Source organism: Marmota flaviventris, chromosome 7 (assembly GCF_047511675.1).
Source record: "Marmota flaviventris isolate mMarFla1 chromosome 7, mMarFla1.hap1, whole genome shotgun sequence".
Taxonomy (NCBI): domain Eukaryota; kingdom Metazoa; phylum Chordata; class Mammalia; order Rodentia; family Sciuridae; genus Marmota; species Marmota flaviventris.
The window spans coordinates 126,891,771-126,913,485 of NC_092504.1; the positions used below are offsets into that span (position 1 = coordinate 126,891,771).

The 21,715-nt window shown below is 38.1% G+C and overlaps 1 protein-coding gene and 1 long non-coding RNA gene across 3 annotated transcripts in view; one reads left to right on the forward strand and one right to left on the reverse strand.

The window, feature by feature from the left end:
- Positions 1-16,603, reverse strand: part of Il15 (interleukin 15) — a 73,146-nt gene extending 56,543 nt beyond the window's left edge. The window contains exon 1 of one of the 2 annotated variants that reach the window (XM_027926737.3): positions 16,500-16,603. The gene's annotated coding sequence lies outside the window, so the exon portion shown is untranslated. Of the gene's footprint in view, positions 1-16,005; positions 16,347-16,499 lie in introns of those variants that run through there. The other variant, XM_027926738.3, reaches the window with a different exon arrangement.
- Positions 9,651-15,649, forward strand: LOC114085547 (uncharacterized). The gene is made up of 2 exons (XR_003581492.3): positions 9,651-10,355; positions 14,568-15,649. It is a non-coding gene; the product is annotated as an uncharacterized lncRNA (long non-coding RNA).
- Positions 16,604-21,715: the final 5,112 nt, after the last annotated feature.

Here is a 21,715-nt window from a genome sequence, read left to right on the forward strand (position 1 = left end):
AATATTAGACATTAGAGATTGAAACACTTTATTAATTGCATAGGAAAGACTCTGAAAAAATTATATCATTTATGAAGTTACTAAATGGGTGAGCTCCATAAAGTTCAAAACCATAACTTATTTCATTTAGAATGCCCAAAATCTAGCAATGTCTCAACCAAAGGAGGCAGCAAGTAACTTTTTAAAGAAATAAAATCCTATGCTTCTAATACAGCAACAAATTTAAGACACTCTTTTTTCGAAACAGGAAAATTCTAGAAATGGATAAAGAATAGTATCTTCTATAAATATATTTTTCTGATATGGTTTCTCTTTTATTGGCTCATATTCGTCAATATTTAAAAAGTATCCAGAGCTGTGTTAACAAGTACAGTAGCTACTAACCCATGTAGCTTTTAAATTTAAAAGTAAACTAACTAAAATAAACTATAAGTAGAAAATCATTAACTAAAATAAACTAAAAGTAGAAAATCCTGTCCTCAGTCCAGCCACTTCAAGTGGTAAAAAGCCATATACTCTTAGTGCCCACTATGTGGGACAGAGATGGATAGAATATTTCGTTTTTATTCCCGCAGAACATTCTGCTGGAGAGGTGTAGAACAGAACTCTGTCTCAGACAAAGCTGGGTTTGAAATCTGACTTAGCCACTTACTACCAGTAACATTTAGGGCAGGTTATTGTTTCAGGAGCTCAGTTCCTGTATCTATAAATTGAGAAGCATGGCATTACCCATCTCACAGGATCTTTGTGGAGTTTAACTGAGCTCATTCATGCAAACTTCATTAAACAAATCTAAATACACATGAGCACTCAAAAATTAACTCTTTATGGGCAGTTATCCCCATTGTGAATGTAGCATCGCACTATAAACCAGCCGCATCATCCCCCACGCTTGGGCTATCCCACCCAAGAGAAAAAGTAGCTGTTAGCATCTGCATAGTTCAGTGCTATTAATGTTCAGTTTGTAATGAATAAAGCTCACGTTGACTCCTTCCTCAGGAAAGTCTTGCTATAAGGAAACATCAGTAAACTAAATGTGTGTTAGTGATGTGGTTGATTGATATTCTGATGCAATTTTTTTTTTTTTATCAAATGAAAGCCTAGGAACATTTTTATACTTTCAAAATTGCAATGGTTTCAGTCTCGTTGGGAAAACACACCACTGGATAGGATTCTAAAATATAAAGGGCGTCTAATTGTGCCATGAAAAACCAAGACTCATACAGCAAAATTGGAAATGCAGGGATTTCCTGAGGCAGCAAGATGAAGGGTCTGTAGTTGGTAAATTTGAGCTCAATTTTGAAGAACATAAAGACCATAATGGTGTAAGAACAACGGCAGGAGAACCATGATAAAGGAATCATAAAAAGGTGGTTTAGATATCAGGTGTTCCCCCAAAGCTCATGTGTGGGCCAATTTCAGGACATCCAGAAGTGAAATGATGGGGTTAGGAGACCCTTCACCTAATCAGCACATTAATCTGCTGATAGGGATGGTCACTGGAGGCAGGTAGGTTGTGGCTGGAGAAGGTGAGTCCCTGGCACATACCTTTTGGATTTATATTTTGTCTTTGTTCAATGGATCTCTCTGCCTCCCTCTCCCCACCTCTCTTCTCTCTCTCTCTCTCTCTCTCTCTCTCTCTCTCTCTCTCTCTCTCTCTCTCTCTCTCCTTTCTGGTGTAATGTCCTGAGCTGTTTCCCCTCTTCCACGCTCTTCTGCCATGATCTTCTGCCTCCCCTAGGGCCCCCAGGAATGGAGATGGCTGTCTATGGACTGAGACCTCTGAAACTGTGAGTCCCCAAATGAACTTTTCCTCCTCTAAAATTGTTCTTGTTGGATTTTTTTGTCACAGCAATGAAAAACCTGACTAAAAGAAAAGAAGAGAAAGAGAGGGGAAAGAAGCCTTATAGCTTTAGCCCCTTAAGACTAAAGAAGTGTCTTCCTCTCATTCCAAAGGCCAAGCCAAACCTTGTTTACTTAGGTATGCCTGAATTTAGAAGTGGCCAGTTTTGGCTTCCTTATTCCTTATTCTGCTTATGATAGAAATGATTATACGTATATATCATGACCTTAAACTCTACCTATACATATGGAAAGCTATTTTGATGGGCTTCTGAGCTTCATGTATTTGCAGTTAAAGATAAATGAGCCTAAAAAAGAAAGACAAAAAGTTCCCAGATAAGCATTTAAAATGTCTTTCGGCTTCTTCAGGCACTTATATAAAAAGATCCATATAAAACTTCTTCTTCACCATTAAAATCAGCCAGTCATTACCTAACAATACTCCAGAACTGCCACTCTAGATAACTGTTTAACTATTAAAATGCACGCTGTGATTTATAACAACCCTAATGACACCAATCTCTACAGGACTGCTCATTGCTGAAGTGGAAGATGTACATCATCTGCTGTAGCAGGAAATACCACAGGATAATTTGCAATGATGCACATTTCCTATTACCTGCTGATACTAACCTATCAATGAAAACAACAGTTTAATGGTACAGCACATCTCCTGCTGGCGAATAACTGGATTCAAACATTTCTATTGCTTCTCACTAATTCCCTACAGCAGCAAAGAAGCACGATTACCGCGAATGTCAGGAATAACACTTACCAATTAAGTAAAATGATTTAGAGCAAGGTTGATCTTGTATTAAACCCAGATGCACTGGAGACCACATAATCCTACCCTGTCCTCAGGCAGTCTGACTAACACTGGCAGCCATTCTTCTAACCTTTAATTATTCTTGCCAATTAGACCTCTGGCATTTCCCATTCCCAGTACTTGGCTTTTTATGAAATCTATCAAGTCATTTACACTAAACATGGGATCTCTGGAACAACAGAGCAGCCACCAATTTGCTGCAGTAGTCCCAAGTATCTTATTTCTAAAGCCCTGCTTCCCGGGCTCCTTCCTGACAAGCAGACTAAACTTCTCAAGGCTACCTAGCAAAGCAGTGGTGCTCACAAAACTGCTCAGCATAGGCTGACTCTGTTAATAAAGTTCATCTGACAGTTGGCAGAGAGTTTGAACTCCTGACCTCTAGTGTGATTCACATGGCTAGTTCAGAGAACTCGTCCACCCTGATCACACACTGTAGTTCTTTCCTCTCCACCAGGGCTATGTATACTCATCTAGACAGAGCTCAAAGAATGCCCGTTTCCATGATAGGAAACAGTACTTTATCCCTCCTCACTGACCTTAATTAAATATTATTTAACTAATAGTTTCCAAGCTATTGCTCTAAAGAGATTGTCATTTGCAGCTTCTAAGCTCCAGGTCTGTTCCATGGTTAAGATTAGCAAGATTCCAAATTCTGCCAGGGAGCCTTCTTCAGTCTCAGTGTTACATGAACTACAGTATTGGAAACTGTAACATTTTAAAGATGAACAGAATAGAAAAAAATGGTGGCCCTTGTAGGAAGCACATCACTTTCCCACAACACATCCAAAGAGAGATTCACCATAAGTGAAGTACCTCATATATCTAAACCTCAGTTATCTTATCTTCAAAATGAAATTGGATTGGAAGTGACTAAAGTTCAATCCAGTGCCTAAGTAACATCTATAAAGGTATAGTTGATAATCTTAGAAGATATTGAATTGTTATGCAAATCCTTAGAACCACCAAGGATGGTTTAACACCTGAGGGGGAATTTCTCCTTTCTAATCATCTTACTTTCAGAAGAGAAAAAAAAAAAAAAATTAAATGAATTTTTTGCCTAGATTTTTTACACAAAGGGGTTAAATTTTAACAATGCATTTCGGGTCACCATTTGTGTTTTGGATTCCCATTTTAATTCTACACCAGGAATTCATTCAGTTAGCAGACGCACCAAAAATACATATGGATTATGCCACTTCTCTGTATTAACTGCAATTTCAGGATGAGTCTAATGTATAGATAGAGTCTATACATTGTAATCTGAGTTTAATCTACAGCCCGTATTACAATGTTTTGTACTTGAAATTCACATAAATTGATAATATTTAAAAGGCAGTTATTAGTGAGTTTTGAGCTTTTTTTCATCTCATATCTAAGAGCTAACTTTTGACATCATCATTACCACCAGCAAAACATGTCTAAAATTCAAGTGGCTCCCCACCACTGATTTCCAAATAGCTGCTTTCTGGGTCAGAAAAACAAATATTCCACCTGCAATTGCTCTGAACAATTCTTTTCAACCCTGACTCACTGTAGTTCAATTCTTATCCTTCTTCTCTGGAGGAGTGGGAAGATGGACCATTCATGCTGTTCTCACCAATAGCTAAGCCACACTCATGCTTACTGTCCTGCTTGACATATAGTTAAGTGCTCAATAAAAATGTGCTGCTATCATTATCTCTGTCTTTAGTACTCTAAGGGAATATCATACCAACACTGGTATCCTCCCTATCTCTCAAATTAAAGGAAATGTTTTTCAAGTTTTTGAATTACATTCGATTTTCAGTACAGGCTTTTCATAGATATACTGTATCCACTTTTGGAAGATCCCATCTATTCTTATTCTTCTAACAGTTTGATATTATTTTTTTCCATATCACAAGATTATACTGATAAATTTTCTGATATTGAGCTATCTATACAATCCTCAAGTATTTTACTGTAGTGTGTGTGTTCCTGCTGGGGTAGGTTACATGGTTTGTTTGTTTTACTGTTGTTATACCAGCTAATATCTTATTTAGAATTCTAATATTTTTTCTGGCAGTGTTGAGAATCAAACCCAAGGTCTCTCACATATGCTAGGCAAGCACTCTACCACTGAACTATACTGCCAGTCCTAATAATTCTATCTAGTATTGCAAAGTGTCACTAATTTTCTTGATCTTCTATCTGAAAACCTTGGTTATTCATATGGCTTGAGTCTACAAATAATGGTAACTGGATCTCCTCTCATTCAATCTTTCGTTGTATCCTCCCTGTGGAGAACACAGGCTCTAGAGACCAACTCCAGTGCACATTCAGTTCTACCACTTCCTAGCTATCAGCTCCCTGCAAGTCACCTCACTTCTTGATGCTTCAGTTTGCTCATCTGGAAAGTAGGAAGAAAGTGCCTCAAGAATTGGGAGGATTAAACATGTGAAAATTCTCAGCATTTTGGATGGCAACAAATGTTCACTACACAAATATTTACTCAATGAGGTTAAGAATGGAAAATGCCTAACCCAGGCTTAGAGGTTTAGGGAAATATTTTCAGAGGAAGTATTACTGGAGACCTTTGCACCAGCTAAAAAGAGCCAGGAGGAAGAGGCATTGGATGAAATAGTGTACTCCGTATAAGGCAGCATACCCAGATATCCAGCTATGCAAGCAAGCATGGTGTACTTAAAGGTCAGGCAGCCCTTCAACACACGGACTATGCAACTCTTTCCATACAAATATGAATTGCTCTACTAGATAATAAATTCCTGGAGATTATTATGGCTCCTTGTTTGTATCCCATCCAGCACATAGTAGAGAGTCATGTACAGAGAAAATGATCAGTATATGTCTGCTATTACATAGTAGAACTTTGTCCACTGTCAGCCTTCCTGGACTGGAAAAAAAAAAAAAAAAACATGTCCTGGAAGCTGTGTTTATAAATTGCAGTGACTGAGAATAACATGGCTTGAATTAAGAGAACTCAGGCTTTATAAGATATATGCCTTACTATCAAGTCAAATAAGCCACCAACAAAACCATGTCTCAAAGTTTAGAGGTCCTAGGCATACAATAAACTAGGATCTTGCTTTTCAGGAGTAAAGTCTAAAGATATAAAATACAGATTTTTTTTTTTTTTACTCTGATTTGGGGTTATGGTAAATTCTGAAGTGATATAATAATGCCGTTAGGGCTACATATCTGTTATCTTGCCTTCGTTTTTTAAAATATTTTTTAGTTATAGTTAGACACAATATCTTTATTTATTTTTATGTGGTGCTGAGGATGGAACCCAGTATCTCACATGTGCAGGCAGGCACTCTACCACTAAACTATAGCCCCAGCCCTATCTTGCATTCTTAAGAGAAGAGACACTAATTTATGTGCTACTAATACTTCCAGTTTTATAAAATTTCCCTTATCATTTTTGTACTATTGAAATAATTGTGGTTTTTTTTTTTTTTTCAAAATACTTGGTAAATGGAATTAAGAAAATGAAAGGACTTCCATTTGAACTAATTTAGAGAAAATAGGTGTGCCTTGTTTCAATTTCCTTTCATTTGTTGAAGCACTTACTTTGTGATAATAAAATTATCAACTCTAAATAAAACTGGCATGCAATATTAAACAGCTCTGATTTTGTTTTCTGTGCATATTTGTTTCAGTGCTAAAAACTCTTACTCCTAATGATAAATATGAGGATTCTATCAATAGCCTGGGCCAAATTAGGCCCTCAGGAAAGTTCATTTCCCTTCCCGATCCAGACCATACAGAATATGCTGGAGAGAATTTTCTAACAGCCACGTATCACAGGTAACTCACTTTGAGTCAAGTCTAGTTAAACTCTTTTTCCTGACTTTTGTTCCACTGTGCCTCCCCTTCTCTTCTGAAAGCTTCTGAAAGCCTCATCTCCTCTCAAAAGGTGGAAATTTGAGACAGAAAGTTCTCTCTCTTCTTCAAACCTGGTTTTAAATAAAGCTACTTCCTTTCCAGCCTTTCTCCCAAATTTCTGTGGAGCACCAGGAGGTGAGACCCTTCACCATGGTAACAAGATAGTGCCAGGTGTTCGGAGAAGCTCTGAGGGCGATCTGAAGTTCACCAGTCAGGAAAAGCTTCATTGCAAAGGAGATATTGAAGCCAGGCCTTTAAGGAGGTAAGAAGAGTGGGTCATATCTGAGAAATGAACATTCTAGGCCGAAGGAAGATCAAGTTCAAAGACTTGTACACAAGAACTTGACATTATGACTGAAGAATAGAAGAGCCACCAGGGTGACTGAATTAGTGCTCTGGGAAAGACAGTGGATGAGATGATGGCTACAAATCACTTAGGGACATATTGATCACATATCAGTTATTTTTATAACAGAAATAGAAAAATAACAGAATTTGGCTTTTGCTGGAATGAGATGAAAAGACAATGGATAGTTCTGAATAAAGGGGAGGAGATAAAACCTGGTTAATGTTTTAACAAGATCACATTTTTGGCAGATTATCTCTCAAAAGTAGCTACCATACATCGATGCCTTCCCATCATGAACCTGCATGACGTGCTGTCCATTAAAAGGTGGAATCTGTGTCTTGTCCTCTTGAACAGAGGATGGTCTTCTGACTTGTTTTTCCCAAAAGAATGAGATAAACGTGGTAGTCTGTGAAATTCAACTCCCAGGCCTGAAAAGCCTGCAGTTCCCACTTTCTCTCTTATAGAAAATGAATGTTAGGCAAGGAGTCTGACAGCCATGAGAGGTTCATGCTATGAGGAAGCTCAAGCCAGCCACATGGAAAACCATGGAGGAGAACCCAGTCAACAACCAGACTTGGGATCCCATAAAAGTGAACCAAGGTCCACTGAGTCCTAACTTCTGGGACCACAGACATTGTGGAGTAACATCAAACCATCACCACTGCGTCCTGTCCACATTTTTACTCTGAGAAAATAAAATAGTTCTTATCATACACCAGTAGGTTTGGGGGTAGTTTAAAAATTAATAACTGTACCAGAAACTGATACGAAACTAGGTGGCAGGTGAACAATCTGAAGAGAATCAAGGACACTGTCACTAAGGGCTAGAAAGTCAGCAGGGAAATTGTCATTAGAGGCTGGAGAGGGAACAACTCATGTCATAGTGTGACAGGACATTGGCAGCACCGTGGCCTATAATAATAGAGAAGAAAAAAAGAATGTGCTTCTGAAAGTGACAATAGGTTTCATTCGGCGCACCATGAGTAAGTGCAGGAAGAGAAATATAACTCGGTGTTCAAGCCAAATTTAGAGGAAATAGCTCAACCCAAGATTTGCTGGCTGAGAAAATAAAACTAATTCTTGCTTTTCTAGGCAGCAAAAGATATTCAAAGAGAGAAGTAGTCATAGAAGAGAGGTCAAATCCAAGGTTTACTAAAACAATGTGCTCTCAGGTTGAAGATCATATCGTAGGCACGTAGCAAAAAGATCCTTCAGTAAGACCTTAGAAAGTTTTAAAGTGCTGCCTTAGATCTTGTCAGACTGGGCTCCTAAAAATCCTAAGGGCTTCTTCTATAGCATTCTCACTTGCAGCAAAAGTAAACAGGAGCCAGTGTTTAGAGTTTTCAGGATAGAGATAGATATAGATATAATGTTTTAGTCAGCCTTTTCACTGCTATGATTAAAAGATCTGACCAGAACAATTTTAGGGGAGGAAAAGTTTATTTGGAGGCTCACAATTTCAGAGGTCTAATCCGTATATAGCAGGCTCCATTCCTTGGGGCTAGAAGTGAGATAGAACATCATGGTGGAAGAGTGTGGCTGAGGGAAGCAGCTTATATGATGATCAGAAGCAGAGAGAGACTCCACATTTCAGATACAAAATATATATACATATATATATATATATATATATATATATATATATATATAATATTTTTATTATATATAATATATATTCATTATATACACATTTATATATATTTATTATATATTATTGATGTATTATATATTATATATATTTATTATATATTATATATAAAATATATAGTTTTTAATCAAATGGAGATAAACTCAAATTAAAAGGAAGTCCCCCATGTCTTAAAGAGATACGAATTTAAACACAAGAAACAATACATCAACAGCTAAACTAAAAGAAGTATAAAGATTTCTAACTCTCTAAGGGTAGAAAGCAGTCTACTCAACTCACGCAAATGTAAATTAGGCATCTAGAGAGGCCAAACAGAGGAAGGCTAATGGCTGGCCAGTCTTTAGCTTTCCAGATGTTCTAGCTGAGGTGACAGGAGAATGAAGAAGCATTTTTGGACATTTGACCCTAACAACCTAAGAAGAGTCAACTAGCTAAAGGTAGCCCAGACTGCTTAATCATGATAAATAACAAATTAATGAGGTTTTTAAGCCACTGAGTTCTCAACTGTTATTACATTCCATTTTTCTCTTATGATAGTCATTTTTAATTCACTGTCATTTAAATGAAACAATATGGCTTCTGCATTGAGGACAGGCTGGAGTCGGGCAGAGGGAAGCAAGTGTAGCACTGGTGAGGTCAATTCTTGCATTTATACTGTGAGCAATGATACTCGCTTGGGCCCAGGTGGCAGCAATGTCAGTGGTGAGAAAAGGTCAAGGGTGGGCTATATTTCAAAAGCATGGCTAAATGATTTGGTGGCAGATTCAAGTAGGTGTGAGAAAAACAGAAGTCCAAGATGACTCCATGATTGATTTATTGATTGATGATTGACTTACTGTCTATTCATTTTAAAGAATGAATCCTTATGGTTTGGATGGGAGGTATTCCCCCAAAGCTCATGTGTGAGACAATGCAACAAGGTTCAGAGGAGAAATGATTGGGTTGCGAGAGTCTTAAACAAATCAGTGAATGAGTACCTGATGGGATCAACTGGGTGGTGGCTGAAGGCAAGTAGGGTATAGCTTGAGGAAGTAGGCACTGGGGGTGTGGCTTTGGGGTATATATTTTGTATGTTGCAAAGGGAGTCTCTCTGTCTGCTTTCTGTTCATCATGTGAGCTGCTTCCCTCTGCCACACTCTTCTGTCATGATGTTCTGCCTCACTCAAGTCCAAGGAATGGAGCCTGCTGTCTGTGGATTGAGACCTCTGAAACCGTGAGCTCAACATAAACTTTTCCTCCCCTAAAATTGTTCTGACCAGATCTTTTAGTCACAGTAGTGAAAAAGCTGACTGAAGCATCAAGTAAGATGGAGAAGACAGTGGGAGAGGCAGACAGGGAGGATCTTCAGGAATCCAATGAGTATTAGACATCTAATCGAGATTCTGGAGAGACTTTGGATATGAGTCTGGAGTTCAAGGGACAGGTCATGGCTGGAGACATAAATTTATGACTCATCAGTATACAAAGGCATTAACGCCATGAGATTGATGAAATCACCAAAGTAGTGAGTATATTCATAGAGTAAAGCCCTGAGGGCAGAGCCCTCAAACTCTCCTATATTTCCACACTCGGTAAATGAGAAACGAGTCAAAGAGACTGAAATGGCTGCTGGTGAGGAAAAAGGAAAATAAAGAAAGAAGAGGGTTGGACCACCGGAGAACTCTCAGGTCCTGCTGAAAGAGCATGGGGGAAGAGAGCCAAGAACTCACCATGAGATTTAAAAACAGAGAGGTTCTTGGTGTCCTTGACAAATGGATTTCAATGCACCCGTGGGATGACCACCCGGCTGGTTCAAGACAGAGTGAGAAAAAATAAAATCTCAGGTAAAGAATATGGTGAACCTTGAAAGTTCTCCTGAAAAATGGGGGCACAACACCCAGATGGTAGGGGAAAGAAATGAGGAAAATGACACAAGGCTATTTTTTGCTCAATAGGAGGAATTATACCTTGGTGATATGGTAAGGGGAAAGACCCATTAGAGAGAGAAAAAAATGATGGAGAGAAAGAATTATTAGAGCTATAAACCCTTGACTAGATAATGAGAATGAGATCACACACCTGAATTAACTAGATGGATTTCTATCTGGTTTTCTGATCTCAAAGTTGCCTTTTTCCTTCAACAAATTCTGCCTTGAGCTAATTTTCCTAAAATACTGTCGGCATTTTATTGGTCCAGCACTGTTTTTTTGCTATGTTGCTATGCCTCTTCCCTCCTTCACATTCATGAGCTTAGCTGTCCAACTTTTGAATGATCCAACTGACTCTCACTGAATCAATACAAATCATGTATGTGACCAATCTTCTGCAAGGCACACAGATCTTTTCTTTATTTAAAATGCAAGTACAGAGTCAGACTCATATCAAAATGAATTTACAGACATTAAAAAAAATATTATAAGGGAATACAGACAGCACCAAATAAATACACGAAAGGAAGAAAGTAGTTCTGCCCGGGCAGAGGATGAGGACACAGACACTACAGATGATAAGCCCTTGGTGCAGGACCCTGGCAGGCTGGCACTGAGGGGCAAGTACGTGTAGAAGACTGCAGCAGTGTGCCTGGAGCTGAGGCTAGAAGAGGAGAGGGGGATGCAGAAGTGATCACAGCCTGGAAGAAAGTATTTCCTACTGCCAGCCAGGGAGGAGGCTCCACAGAAGTCCCACTAGGTCCTTCACCTCTGCCTACAGGCCCCGAGTACTTAGCTTTATGTGCAGTAAGCCACGGCAATCCAGATGTCAAGAGGTTAAGGCTGAACTAGATCAGAGATCTCCCAAGGGAACAAAACATGCCCCTGGGGTGTCCTGCATTTTCCCAGGGGTATGTGGGTACAGAGCACTGAAGGAATCAAATCCCATACCCACTGCTTAGTGGGACTCCCCCCGTACTATCAATGCCATGCCTGCTGGACCTGAGACAAGCAGATTTCTAGCAAGTTCTCCTTTCTTACTTCCCCTTTCTTCTTTTCCCACTTTATGAAAGACACATCCCTCCCCCATGCAGAATCTGACCCTTTGGCTTGCCTTGCCAGGGTGCCACATAAAGAAAGGAGCAACTTGAAAAACTGACGTAAGAGAGAGCTTTTAACTGAAATCAAACCAATGTTATCAATCATCTCTATATCTATCATTCACATTTCCACTATAGCTTTAGTTTTATGCCTCATCATTGCTTACAAAAAAAGGATTATTTGGTTAATTGTACATTCATAATAGGTAAAACAACATAACCAAGAAGAAATTTTAACAATAGAACCCCTTAGTTAAAAGGACTAAGATTGAATTTATAGACTTACTTTTGTTGTAGGGAAGTAAGGGAGAAAAAATGGAAAATATATTATAAAATCCATAACTGTAAAAATGTTCAATTTAAGAATAATTATTTGAAAATTTTAGAGATCATCACTAACAGTGTGCAAGGGCTGCTTCATTTCTCAAATTTCAATTTAAAAACATGTGTGTAAAATTCCCATTAAGGAGAAGTATAATTCAGTGCTATGAGAGATCTGGGCTTTCTCTGGGCATTTTTGTATGTGTCACAATGATAACTTCCTCCCCCATCAATCTTAAAATCATCATATCTTCTTCTTCTAGGACTATTTTCAGTTGCAATTCCTTCATTTGACAAATAATTTCTTTCCCCTCTGATCTTTCCCAATACCTATCAGGACTTGAAAGAATCATTAACATTTGGAGAGGACACAACCACATATTGTATCCAAACTTTTGAGTCCTTTTTAATTTAGACTATATGCAACCCTCTATCTCTGCCATGGGCTAAAACACTATAAAACAGATGTATACAAATACCTTGCCTTCAAATGTAAAATGTGTACAAATAATATTGTTGAACTGAACTGAGCTCAAAGAACCTTTTATTTACTATTTCTAATCCCAGCAATGAATAACTTTTTTTTAAAAAAAAAAAAAGAACATCTTTTAACATAAAGCTAAGTAATAAATATCATTAGATTATCCCAGTGATGATCACCATCTATTTCATGGCAAGGATACAAGCATTATAGTTTTCATTATACTGAACAACTGACTTCCAGAACCCAGAAAAGAAAACATGTGATATACAAAAAAGTATTAACATTGTAACCAAAATAAATCTCAGCAGAATGTCTTCTTAGCTATGTCCTAATCCAAGTGAAACTCTGCATACCAGTACAATTTTTTTTGTACAATGAAGGTAAAAATGCAGTTATTATTAGAAGTCCATGAGGTCATGCAGATGAAATATCATTGTGGTGCGTGAAACTTCCTTTGTGTTACTTCCAGATTCACATTGGTTTCTACTGGAATGATTCTCTTAATAACAATAATTTGTACTTCAGACTCTCTGTCAAGATTTCTGGGCTATCCCTGGTTCAATATACTCCAGAAGCAGAGTGAAAAATAGCACTTATCTGTCCCCAGATTTAACAGGTGATATGTACATGCATATATATATATATATATATACACACAAACTTACATATGATTACACATGCACACACACATACAGAATATACACAGTTATGCATATGTTTACATATGTATATACACTTGATGATAGTTCATTAGTGAAATACACCATCAAATTGTTATTAATTATTTAGTTAATTACATTCCAGTACTCACCACCACACATTTTCTCTCAAAGGCCCTATAGAATTTTTCCATCCAATCAATTTAAAAGACTAGCAGCAAGCATTTAAGCAATGTTCAATCTCTAAAGTCTCATGCAATTACTGTAATCACCGGGTAAGTAAATCTAAGAATGAATGTATAGCTAAAGAAAGAAGTTGGCTTCTTCCCAGCTTTTCTATCATAAGGCCTTCTGAAAAGGGGGTTTCCTGATCCCTTCATGAGTCCTGGCCCTTCTACCTGGACCGATGGATAAGTAAATAGGTGGATATAGATATATCGATCAATCCAAATTTGCCTACTGTTATTCTTTTATCAGTTAAAACTGATACGAATTGGACAAGTGTTTTCATTCAGGGAACATAAAAGATATTTCCCCAGGGAACTAAACATAGATATACTTATATGAATATTATTTGGATAAAGAGAATTGTTAAATATGTACTTATTGATGTCAATTATATAAGTGTCATACAAACATTACTTTAAAATCTACATTCTAACACTATAACATTTCCTCAAAATGAAATATGATTGTCACTGTCAAACTGTAGGAAATATTTGAGTGAGGAATATTATGTAGGAAATAATAGTATCCTTGAATAAATGCATGCTTTCTTAACCTAGTAGGTCTCAAGTATTCGATCCTGCAAATATTTCAACAAAATATTAAAATAAATTGGAAATCATAACCTAGAGCTCATATATAAATTAACATGAATTTATGTTATTATATCATAACTATTATAATTATATTTTTATCATTTTGTAATCATATTATTATCATATTTAAGTTTTTTATAGGTTTTCCACATGTGGGATAATGAGACAAAATGGGTTAAACCTATGTGAATTAGAATTCCACTTTCTAAGCCTATCCCCTTAGGAAAGTTATTTACTCTATAATTTCATAAGCTACAAAATATAGTTTGCACCACGAAAATATATCAGGATGGTTTTTAAAATGCATACTTAGGGGGCTGGGCATTGCTTAGTGGTAGAGGACTTGCCTACCATGCTGGATGTCCTGGTTAAATTTTCCAGCACTGCCAAAATACAAAAACCAAAACATACTTACTTAGAACAATGTTTGATACATTAGTAAGAACTCAACAGGTGTTGGCTGTTAATCCTATTATTGTCCAAAATGCAACTTGTGGATCTGTAGACAGTACTCTGTATTATCTATCACTAACTAACCTTCAGAAGAGTAGTTACACAATAAACAAAAAAAGAAAAAGAAAGAAAAGAAAACACTCAGAGAAATGGGTGGAAGGACAATCTTCTAAATTCTAAAAGTTTTGTAAACTTTTTGTATCAAAGATCCATTTTAAAAGCTGATTAGAATTATGGGGTATTCTCCTGAAGAAAATCTACATCTACACAGCATGCCACTTCTTTTACAGACTTCCTGTAACCTACCAGAGGCAGCAAACCTGAGACGGGGAAGCTCCGGATGTTAAACTCTTCTACTTCCAATAAACTTAAAACCATCTTTTTTCTCCATCCTCCAAAGCAGTTTTAAAAAATACATTCATTGACAATATTAATTCTTACTAGTACTAGTTGATGGCTTTCTGCTATACTAATTTCAGGGATTTAAACAAAAAGTATCATATTATTTTTCTTAAGCTTACCAGTAATCTGCAGGTAAATTCTAATGAGAACATCAAGTCAAACACTGGAGTTGCTCCTTTAAATTAGCAGAGAGCAATGACATCAAAATCATGGAAACACCCTACCCATCTGAGATTCTGTATCTAGGGCCAATCTAACCCTTCTTAGTCACTGCTGCAAAGCAGATCATGAGTCTGAATGAACCTCAGAAGGAGAAAAAGAAAAATATAAGGACATGACACAAAGAATCCTAATAAACCCTAAGAATTTTCTGACACTAAAACTTCAGCTTTTTCCTTACTTTAAAACCCTAAAATGACTATTGCTTTGTGTTCAGTCCTTTACATATCTTGATATTTCTTCTGTTGCACCTCCTCCCTCTACCATGTCCAATGCACTACTTTATAAGAAAATGACAGAAGTTTAAATTTTAATGTGTATTTTATGTTGATGATTTCAACAGAATGGTCCACCTTACAGCTTCTGCATAGTAAGATGTGTAATAACCATCCTGATCTATTTATTCCATAATCCTAACACAAGAGTTCAGCCAGCTCAGTTGAGTCTCATTCCATAAACTGAAAGATGAGAGTGACCACAACTGCAAGAAGTGGCCATTATCCAGTATCATAATATTACAAAATAGTTTAGAAACACCTAATGGGAAATTGCTAGTGACAGCCACTTTTGCTTCTAGTTTTAACTTGTGACTCATTCTGTTTAACAATCTACTTCATTTATAAGCATCAATGAAGAACTATTTTGCTTGACACATTAGCAAATTTTAAGTGCATAGAATCACAAAAATTTAATCCAAGTGAACTGTAAATTCTTGTAATAATGGAGCTTCAATAAAGCTTGAAAAAATTAATTAGCTATTTACTTAAAGCCTCTTGAATAAGGGTTTTATTTCAATACCATTCTCTCAAATTTCTTGTAAGTTTCTTTTTCCTTTCTTTTTTTCTTTTTCTTTCTTTCTTTTTTTCTTTTTCCTTCATTCCAAATACTGCTTTTCTGAGAGACAAGCGACTTGTGCAGATTTGGCGCGAACACAGCGCCAGGCCTGAGTGCCAAAGCAATGATCATTCCTGCATAATTCTCTCCCTAGAAGACATAACCTGATCAAAGACGAATGTAATTTGATTTTGCAAAGGTAGTGAGAGAGGCGCGCACGCATGAAGAGCAAGGGTCTTGGGGCGACAGAGAGCAAGCAGAGAGCGGCGGTACCTTTCTTAACCTTTCTATGGTGGAGTAGGTTCAGGAAGAATCAGTGCTGCGGGAGCGCGTCTTCTTGGAAACCCGCTGCGTGGCTGGGACAGCCAGACACCCTCCGCCAGCCTTGGCAGAGTAGGTGGTGCGCAGGGGCCGGGCGCTGTCACTGCTTGCCCGCCGCCGGGAACGGCAAGATTGGAGCGCACCGGGGAGACGCACGCAAGGCGCAAAGGGACGCGAAAATGCGCTCCTCCGGAAGCAGGCGTACGGGCAGGCGAACCCACGGGAGAAATAAAGGGTCAGGAGGGGAAAAACCGTCTGCACGTCGTGCAACCGAAAACTGAAGTCCCCGTTAAGGGGGCGGGGCGGCCCGGCTGCGGCTGGTGGAGGAGAAATGTGAGTTGAGCCGCAGCTGGGAGGGGCCCGGGGCGTAGGCTTTCGGGGAAAATTCCACCGCGTTTTCAAGCAACACCATCTCCATTCCCAAAGCGGAGAAGCTGAGCTCATACCTCCATGGACACCTGGATGCAGGGTGGTCTCCTTGCAGCCAGCGCCACGTACCAAGGACAGGGCTAGGGGCTTCGACGGCAGCGAGCGTGCGAGTCAGCTGTGATTTCCCCCGCCGCCTTCCAATCGGGGAGTCCCAACTCTGGCAAAAAGAAAAGTGAAAGAGAAAGAGCCAGAAGCAATGGCAAAGATAAACACCTCCAGCAGAGGTTGGGGGAGGGGCGGGTGGCAGGCGGCTCCTGGAGCCACAGGTGTAGTCTCGATCACCTGCAGGTCCTGGGGCACAGAACCTGAAGCGGGAACGGGATACTGAAGGAGCCCGGACCCGCCTTGATGCGCTACTGGCCACTGGCCTTATCTGCCTCCTGGGACACCTACAAAGAAGTCTGAATCGGTGGCGTGGAGCCCACAGGCCACAGTCACAGCTACTGCCGCCTTAGGGAAATTTATGCAGCAAAGCCTGAAGACCCTGGTGCGGTGGGCGCTCCGGGGAAAGCAAAGGGATTTCGAATTGGGATGGATAGTTACTCCAGACAAGCCAGTTTCCCCGCAGCAGAAGTAGGAAGAAGGAAGTTTCTGACTTATTAAAGGAAACTGTTGAAGACACCTGAGTGACCCATTTCTTGCAGGCAGTTGTCAGGATCCGTGAACTTTGCAGGAACTGTACCTCTCTGGAATCCCTTTTTCAGTCTAATAGGTAGTGGAGCTTAAAACATTACATGGGGGTCCCATTTGATGGAATCCTGAGATGTTTTATTGTATGTTCAAATTGGAATGATGTTTTTGAGGCTGAGTGATCTGCATGTGGATCTCAGTTAGCAGCAAAGGCAGAATGCCCAGCTCTTGGGAGAATCTGGCATGCATGTGAATCACTAAAAATCCCTGTTGGAAGGTGCTTCCCAGAACCTTTCAGAGTCAAGGCACAGAGAAAATGATAAGACTCCTTGGAGCCCTGTTGAAATTTTAACTATTTTTTGTATTAAATTAATGTGATAAAAAAGCGGGAAAATATTCAAAATGATTATTAACTGTGCATAAAATTCCACATAAAATCATTTATTGCTTTTTATGAAAAAATTTGAGTTTGTTTCCATAAACTTACCTTTCCTATATAAAGTTTTATGTTTGAAACAACTGATAGACTTTTTGGTAATAATCACTTGAAACTTTATATAGCTATAATAGCAAGTTACTGGAAATATGTAAGACCTTCTTTTACAACCTCTCTAAATTTTTTCATAGTTGAAAATTATATTTAAAGTAGTGAAAGAATCATTCTTCTCTGTCCAAGCAAGGTAATGTTGGATTTTCTTGTGATAATGCTCATGAATTTCAACTCCAATCTGCCTTTCTCATAGCAATATCAGAAAGCTCTGATTTGTAAAATGCATGCCCATCTGAAAGGCTTAGTATTCCACTGCAGAACTATACAGCAATTACAAAAGAACTGATATGTGAATGTGTGTGAAGAAGGAATAGGGATGGACAATATGCAAGGTGACCCCTGCCTCAACTTGGACCACTGCTGAATTTCTTGTGTTCCTGCCAAGTGAATTCTTCTCCCATCCCCTTTATGGGCCACACCCAACACCACCTAGCAGAGCCAGAGAACACATGGCATCCCAGATCCTGCCCCTATTGGGCTGCCCAGGTGCTCTAGAGGATGCTCCTTTCAGCTGGGGATCACTAGTCTTTTGGGGCTGTCCAGTCTGATGGCACATTTTTAACCCATTGCAGCCACCACAATGTGTTACATGTTTTGAGTAACTGGAGAGTTTTTATAACACTATGAATGGATGGGAACTTTCTTCATACTTAAAAGAACAATCTGAGTATATAAGAAAAATGAAGTTCTAGAGTTACTGATTCAACGCCTAATATATGTTCTGAAATAAGATGGTCTGAATGATATAAAGCATTCAGTCAGATTAGGGAGATAAAATAACAAAAAGAAATGGAATGAAAAGTTATTATAGCCAAAGATATGCTTTGCTTTGCTACTTGCCTCCCAAATATATGTGTCAAATTTGCTTTCTTAATTACAGACACAAAAGGGAAATTTTTGAATTATGAGTGTCTACAATTCATGAAGTTGAGTTTGTTGCATAATTTGTTTTTGTTGTATTGCACTCAAATGGAAAAGTCTAATGTATGTGTCTTGTTTGTTCAGTTGCCACAGGCTGTTTGGCAAGATATTGAGAATTATTCAAGCCAATGAACAAGTAAATTCCCCTGCATAAATTAAAAGCAAAGGCAAAGATTGATGAAATAATTTGAAGCTGCCTTACGATAAAATCATAATGTAGGAAGAAGTAAAAATTAACTAAACCTTACAGTAGCGGCCATAGTAATCTTCTGATTTCAAAGAATGAACAGTAAAACCACAGTTTAAATAATGTTTCAATATCTGATTTTTCCCCCAAAGACAATATTTGCCAATTAAATAGTTATGTTTAAAATAAATCAATCACATATGTTTTCTATAGCTTTTGGACTAAGCTAAATGCTAGGTCATAACATTTAGATTTAATGTTCAAAGTCCATGACAGACTCTTTATTTATGGTCCTCCTAAGATTAAATCACAAGCCAAGAACAAGTTGATCTGGTCTTTGGAAAGTGTGGGCTACACAAGATCCCTCAAGTTTCCATCTTGAATAAGTGTGATTGAAATGCAGCATTAAACCTCAGGGAAGCTCTCACTTCTTTTTGTTTTGATTTGTTTTGATTGTCTCAGCATTAAAGGAATACTCATGCTTTTAAAGGTGACTTAAGTTTTCAGGAACTTTAAGAGTTGTTGCATTTTTAGAGGTATAACAATGTTAGAAATTACTTCTACAGTACTTAAAGTGTGCACCTAGTACTGTGCTCAGTACAATTTCTAAAATTTTGTTATTTTTATCTCATTGTACTTATTTATGGGGCACATTATTTATGGGGCACATTCAGTACCTGTGTACAATGTAAGTACAATATATTAACTCAATTAAATCCTCACACCACTACAATGAAATATGAACGATTATTATCTCTATTTTACAAATGGAGAAACTAAGGCCTGGAGAAATTAGACAACTTGTATCAAGTCTCTGGGCAAGTGACTGCCCCAGCAAGGACTTGCACTCTGGTAATCTGGCTTGATAACAGACCTCCTCCCTCTGCTGCTTCTGAATTGATAACTATACTCCAGTGCTTCTAAACCAGAGCGTACATGAGGGAAGAAGCCCACTGACTCTCAGGTAGTGTTGTTCTGTCTGATATTTATTTGCACAGGGTAATTTTAGGCACCACCAGGGAGGAAACTCATCAGTTTCCTTGGATTGTTTCCTCTTGATCTCCTGTTTCTGTAATGAAACTGCCCTGGGGGTTGCAGGCCTACCACAGACATAGGCTATTTAAACAAAGTGACTGACAGAGGTTAGCAGAGTTTTATTACTCACAAACTTTGGACTGTTCCTAATAAACATGGGTGAATTTTTAAAACCTAATATGCCCAAATACACCAGTGGCATAGAAGGAAAATACGTTGGTCTCAAGCTGGAGATGCCTCAAAACCAATAATATACATTGAATTCTTTGTATATTTTAAATACATTGAATATTAAATGCATTGGAGGATGGAGAAGAGGTTTAGAGTCAAGAGTTAATGTGCTAACACTAAGCAGTCCTTTAATATTTATCAGTCAAAATCCAATTCAAAAAACATTAATCACCATATTTAGTTTATAATAAGAAAGTATATCATAGAGGTATACAATATGAATGATCTTGTTGACATTTATTTCAGTGACAAATTATAAAAATAAATTTTGCTTTACATCACATGCTTGTGGACACATGGCCCATACTTATCTTGAATTAGTTCTATGGTTTAAATTAACATGTTTATTTTATTTCATTTCATTTTATCTTATTAAGGTATGGCTAAGTTGTAAAGGGTGGTTGCAAACTCTTGATCCTCCTACCTCAAGCTACCGAGTGGCTTGGATAACAGGTATGTGTCACCATACGCAGCTAAATTTATGTATTTTTGGCAACGTATCATAACATTAACAATCAAAGAATGTAAGATAAAGTGGAGAACAATAATACGTCTGTGTCAACAGGTGAAGTTAAAATGATGTTGATTTTGGCCCTCTGACTGGGAAATAGTAGACCCTCAATTAGTGTTTATTGAATTTATTTTGTCAAAATTAAATTCACAGTTTTAAATGTGTGGTAAAAGCAAAATCTGAGCACCTAGGTATGTATGTATGCACATACATACATTGATACACATCTTGCATACATTTATATAGATAGATAAATAGGTATATGTGTGTGTATATAATGGCTCTGAGAAGGTTTACACATAAGGGTCCTGTAAAAGCTAGGAGACACAATGTAAGAATGTTCAGAGGTGAAACAATGGATTCATATTTTACAAATGGAGAAACTAAGGCCTGGAGAAATTAGACATAAACTAGTCCTGGTTTTCACTGATAAGATTATTTGTTACTGTCCTCATGGTTTTCAAAGACTGACTGAAATGCTGTTTGCCTTTGTGCTAATTGTTTACAAAAAGTAATGCTTTACTGTATTGTTCATTGTTGGCTTAGCATGACCCCTGCCCTATGTATGCCTTGTCACCAGCCATCAGCCACTGTAGACCTCTGGACTGCTCCAGTGTTGAATGCCCTTTCTGTCCACACCCCACCTGATAGAGAACAAGGACTTTGGGTTACTTCCCCCAACTTCACCCCTTTTCAGCAAGAAGTAGTTTGGAGATGTCATTGCCCATTTTAAAAAAATAGAAATGGAATGTAGAAATTAACAGTGGGGAAATGTAACAGTGGTCTACTTTATGCTTTGAATATAGCCCTTGCTGCTCCTCCACAGCAACTTATTTTTTAAATGCACATGTTTCTTTCTCTTCCTCTCTCCCTGCTCCTCCTTAATCTCTCCTCCACCCTAATCTCAGGGGAAACAGGATTATCTTTCTTCTCCATTTTAGGCATATTTTCCTGTCCTTGAGCACACACCCACCTGCCACAGTCCAGCTGCAGCAGAATAACCAGGGGGTGACGAACAACTTGTGTACATTGATACAGCAGGAGTAGGAGCCGTTTATTGTAGGACAGGAGTGGTATTTATACATTCCACACAGCTTATCTAATTAGCATAAACTAGATACATCAGTCAACCAATAAGGAATCTCCACACTTAATGGCTCGCTGGTGT